The sequence below is a fragment of the Cryptomeria japonica genome, chromosome 8, assembly GCF_030272615.1.
Source record: "Cryptomeria japonica chromosome 8, Sugi_1.0, whole genome shotgun sequence".
Classification (NCBI taxonomy): Eukaryota; Viridiplantae; Streptophyta; class Pinopsida; order Cupressales; family Cupressaceae; genus Cryptomeria; species Cryptomeria japonica.
In genome coordinates this window covers 8,510,062-8,516,061 of record NC_081412.1, presented here as the reverse complement: position 1 = coordinate 8,516,061, position 6,000 = coordinate 8,510,062, and positions in this window count along the sequence as shown.

Genomic DNA, 6,000 nt, shown 5'->3' with positions numbered 1-6,000 from the left:
AACTTCGGGTTGAGACTTCAACTAGAGTTATTATTATTATTGTTGGGTTGAACAATAGATCTATATCTTTTCTGATCAACATTCAAATATCCATCATCTTTCTTAATTTACAACCAGTAGCCATAGGAATTACAACCAATTTAGAATTTTCCATCTCAAACTTCTTCAAGATCTCTTGATATAGCTGGTCTGAAGAATAAAAACGTCTCTTTTCTGATTGAGTAACTTGAAGACCAAGGATAATTGATATCTCACCTATCATAGACATCTCAAATTCCCTTTGCATCTCTTCTACAAGCTTCCTCCATACACCATCATCTCCTCCAAATATGATATCATCAACATACTCAACAACAACCAACAATTTATCACCTTCAAATTTGAAATAAAGATTGCTATTTGTAGTACCTTTTCTGAAGTTATGCTACAACATATACATATCCAACCTTCCATACCAAGCTTTAGGATCTTTTCTAAGTCCATAAATTGCCTTCTTGAATCTGCAAACCATATCCAGATCTTTATAAAAGTGAAACCATTCAGTTGTTCGATGTATACTTATTCCTCAAGTTCTCTATTCAAAAAAGTTGTCTTGACATACATCTCATACACTTTAAAGTTCTTGTAAGCAGGAAATGCAAGAAACATCCTTATAGACATCATTCTTGCAACAAAAGCAAAAGTTTCCTACAAGTCTATGCCTTCAAATTGTGAATAACCCTCAAATGCCAATCTTTCCTTATTCCTTGTCACTTTACCATATTCATTTAGCTTGTTTTAGATCAACTATTTGGTTCCTATCACATTCTTATTCACCAGTCTAAGTACTAGTTCCTATGTTTGATTCTTTTTTTTATTTAATCTAGTTCCTCTTCTGTTGCCTTAATCCAACTTTCATCCTTGCTAGATTTAACATAAGTCTTTGGTTCCACTTGAGATAAGAAACAATAGTTTTCTTCTTCATTGGTTTCTACAAGTCTTCTTCTTGTTTGAACACCTTTATTCTTGTCTGCAATAATCTATTCCTCTAAATGATTCTTCCTCACATATTTTATGGGTGTCTTAGGAGTTTGTACAGGTTCCTTTTCTTCAACATTTTTCTGATCTTTCTCTTCTGCAACAACCGAAACAACTTCATCTCAGTCTAAAATTTAGGTATAGTATCAGTCTGATTCCATTCTTCATTAACTTTGACATTTACACTCTCCATAATCTTGTTTATCTTTTTGTTGTGACACCGGTAGGCCTTTTTCCTTGTAGAATATCCCAAGAATATTCCTTCATATGATCATGCATCAAACATCTCTGGATCATCTTCATATCTCCTTATGTAGCACTTGCTTCCAAAGATTCTAAAATACTTTACTATAGGAGGTCTCCCATTCCATAGTTCATAAGGTATCTTTGTGCGATTCACTCTTATATAAACCTATTAATAATATAAACAACTGTATGTGTAGTCTCTTTCCAATACACATAAGGCAGGTTAGCATCCTTCACTATATTTTTAGCCATTTCAACAACTATCATATTCTTTCTTTCTACTACTCCAATCTACTGAGGGGTCCTGGGAACAAAAAAATGTCTTCTAATACCACGTTCTTCATAGAATCTATCGAATTCATTTGAAATAAACTCTCCTCCTTTATTAGATCTTAAACATTTGATTTTATCAACTTGATTTTCAATCATAGACTTGAATACTTTAAACCTTTCTAATGCTTTAGATTTTTCTCTTAAGAAAGTAACCCATGTCCTTCTGAAATAATTATCAATAAGAAACATAAAGTACCTTACACCATTCGGTCATCTTATCCTTGTAGGTTCATATAGGTCTGTATGAACTAACTTCAAAGGCCTTGAAGTTGAATACTCCGTGTTCTTGAATTTTCTCCTTGTTTGCTTTCCTAGCTGACATTCCCTGCTCATAGTATCAACAGGTTTGATAATATTTGGTAAATCTCTTACAACATGAATATAACTAATCTTCACCATATTTGAAAATTTTATATGTCCCATCCTTTTGTTCCACAACCAACATTTTATATTTCACACCAACATACAACTGCTACCACTATTGTCCTTCACATAGTAAACATCATCACCAGTTCTTGTACAATCTGTAACTAATTTTCTGGAACTACATTTTCTAATTTTGCATCCAAATCCATGAAATATGACCTTACAAGATTTTCTACACATCTAACTTACACAACATATTATGTTTCAAGCCCTTAACATAATAAGCATCATCAATTCCATGCTTGCCATCAAATGAAATAGTACTTTTACCATAAATAGGTACAACTTCCTCTCTTGCAAACTTTACTAATCCACCAACATACTTCACAAGATCAATGGAATTTCCTTTATTTCTTGTCATTTAATTTGAGCATCCAAAATTAGTTATACATGCCATAGGATCAACTTTCAAATGTAGTGCAGTCTTCACTGGTTTTTCACCGTCTTTTACTCCTTTCAGGATTACTAGATCTTACATCACTCTTCTCCTCTATATCTAGAAATAATTATTCTTCATTTGAGTCATTACCATCTTTATCTTCCAATGAGTAAGTATTTCTAAGCTAACATTTCAAAATTTATGATCATAACAATAGGCTATATAGCTCCATATGAGCAACATTTCCAAAGTTATGATCAAAATAATAGGCTATATAGCTCCATATGAGCATTAACATTTAGACAAAAAATTTGATATCCTTGTTAGAAGTCAACAAAAAAAGATCAAACATTATCACTTGGAATTCCATACAAGATATTACTCCAAAGGTTTGAACGTGAACCTCCATAATAAAAAGTCTATGATTTAACCACTTGAACAAAATATAATTTTTAAAATAAAGAATCATTTTATTTATTTATAATATTTAAATATATACACTACATAAATATTATTTAACCACTACTTCCTATTTAACCAATATACAGAGTTGATTTTAGAGTAGAGAATTGACAAGTTGTGCGCATGCATGAAAACCCTAGACCAGAATCCTTTCATTTTGTGTTGGAGAGTGTGGCTACCACCCTATGCTACTTTTCTAGTGTTGAGTAAGTGGTTTTGTAGATAGTGAAGTGCATAAGACCCCTTTACCATGGTGGAAAAGGGTTAGAAAAGCATGAGGTTAAAGGTAGAGGCCTATCAAGGAGGTATCAATTTGACCTAGGGAGAGCCAGTCACCTCTATTGCTGAGATGGGAAATGAAGTTCCATCTATTCCAGCTAACGATGGGTCTAAGAAACTTTTTGTTTCGACATTAGATGGAGTTTTTCATGTTTCCTCCTCTTTTTCCCCTACCAACGCTAATATAGTTAAGGTATTTCTGGGAAAGGGGATCAAACAATGGAAGGTGTACCTGACGAGGAGGTAGGTAATCCTTTGAGCTTCTGCTTCCTGATGAAATAATTGAGTGCATTCAAGATTGTTAACATGAATCTATTATTCTATTTTTCTTAAGAGGTATATCATCTAAAATTGATTTTTATAAATGGGCTAAACTAAACTGGGAAAATAGGGGATGGAAGATTGAGGCCCTGGTAGGATTGGGGAAGGGTTATTCAAGTATGTTGAGCATGCTTAGGCTATTTTATAGTATGGTTCCTGGATCATTTGCAGGCAAGTCTGTTATCTTCAGGCTTGGACCCTAGATTTCCATCGTGAAGGGCCATCAAAATCTCATTATCCAATGTGGGTTGAGCTTCCTTATTTAAATCTGGCATTCAAACCTTTTTTGAAGGACATAGTTTCCCAGCTTGGAAGAGTTATTTGGTGTAAAAATAGTGCAAATAAATTTTCCATCCTAAGGGTTCGTTCGAGAGTATGTGTGGAAATGGACTTAAATAATTCTCTTCCTAAGAACGTCAAGTTATCAGGCTTGGGTTTGAGTTTTCTCAACCTCTACTTTATCTAAATAAGCTAAATGCTTGTTTTTTTTTAATTTTTGCCAAGACGACCATTTGATAAAAATATTCTCCTATTATAAGAAGAAAAGTGTTTCAGCCTCAAGTTGTTTCTGCCACTAGCTCTCAATCTTTGTAAAACCTCTCTCATCCTTCATCACCACATTTGTCCCCTTCAATTTCGAAATCTCCATCTAATTGTTCAGATAGCCCAAATAAAAACAATGGTTCTTCTATCTCTCTTAGTCCTTCACATAACAAGGTTGTTGGGTTTGATGATTGGACAATATTAAGGAAAAGGAAAGAGCCCTCGCCAACTAATTGCAAGGGAGATGTTGTTTCTCAAAATGGTCCTAAGTTTTCACAACAATATCCCTCCTTTGAGGTGTGTTCTTCTTCTAGAGCTCAAGCTCGTAATTCTAGGTCACCTCCTTCAGCTAGGTAAAGATCACGATCTCTCCTAGCTGCTACAAAAGATTCAAAACCTAATCTTTCTATTGTGTTGGTTAATGTGAGACAAAGATCAAGATCCCCCCTAGCCTTTGCAAAAGAACCTAGTTTTGCAGATTTGTGTATTGTTCTTATTAACTACTTTGAAGCTTTACCACAAGATGGAAACCCTTCAAACTGCTCTTAGTCACAAATTTTAAAATTCTCTCATGGAATGTTAGGGGGATTTCCCTCTCGCATTGCAAATATGGGATTAAAGATATTATATATAGGTGGAAACCCGATGTGATTTTTCTTTAGGAAGTCAAGCTTAATGGCCCTTGTCTTGATTTTTCTCTATGCAATGTATGGAGAGATGCTTTCTTTCTCAATACATCGCATAATGAAGGTTGAGGAGGGGTAGTCATTGGGTGGTCTTCTTGGATTAATAAATTTGTCATTGATAAGGGGGAGGATCTGTCACATAATTGTGTTTGGATTCTGGCCTTTATTAATGGACAACCTATTGGTTTTTGTTCAGTTTATGCTCCTAATAATGCCAAAGAGAGATGTATGTTATGGGATTGGATGGCCATCAATCTCCCCACTGTTGATTGGGTTATTGGTGGTGATTTCAATATGGTTGAATATCCCATAGATCATAGTTGGTGTAATCATATTAAGCCTGGTATGGAAGAGTTTGATAAGTGGTTGAATTGTTGTAATTCTATTGGGGTAGTTGGTCCAATTCATAACAAGCACTCTAGTCATGACCAAAATTGGTTCACATGGTCAAATTGTAGAAGTGGGAATGAGAGGAAGTTTAGTAGGTTGGATAAGTTTTATGTTTCTGCCAACTTGCAACCTATTTAAGAGCCTTCGGGGGCCTTTGTTAGAGTTGACTATTCTACTACTATTTCAGACCATTTTCTCATCCTATGCTCTATCTTAGGGTCTACTTTTGCCAATAAGGATTCCCAATTACCTTATAAACTCAATGTTTCCCATTTAAAAAAATTGTCATATTTTGTTGCGCTTGTTTGTATTTGGAAATCCTTACCTAAGCCTTGAGAAGGAGAGTCTTATAGAGATTGGTGGTAGCATACTCTTTAACAATGTGTTGAGTTCCTTCGAGCTTTTGGAAGAAGACTAGCTTGGTAAAGGAAACGTAAGGAGAAGTCCCTTCATGGAAAATTGGAACACTATAGAAAGTTGCTCTTTTCTAGCCTAGATAGTACTAGCATTTAGTATTCTATAGGTTCTATTGTATCTCAACTCCGCAAACTTGACATAAATAAGGGTCAAGGAGCTAGAATAAGATTCAAATTAAATTTGATTGAAGAAGGTAATCGGGGTTCCAATTTCTTCTTCAAATTTTTAAATTACAAACATCAGAAGGAGTACATTGGAGCAATATGTGATGAGGTCAGTCATAGTTATACTGATTCAGATGAGATTAAGACCTTATTCAAGAATTTCTATGAGATTGTTTTTTGTGAAGACCCTAATTGGCTTGATGCTCAGCTTATCTTGGAAGAATATATTCAAGAAACCATTCCCAAAAAGGTGGCTTTTGAATACAGTCAATTTTTGGACCGTGATTTATCTATTGAGGATCTTGAATATGTTGTCTTCTCAATGCCCCCTTATAAA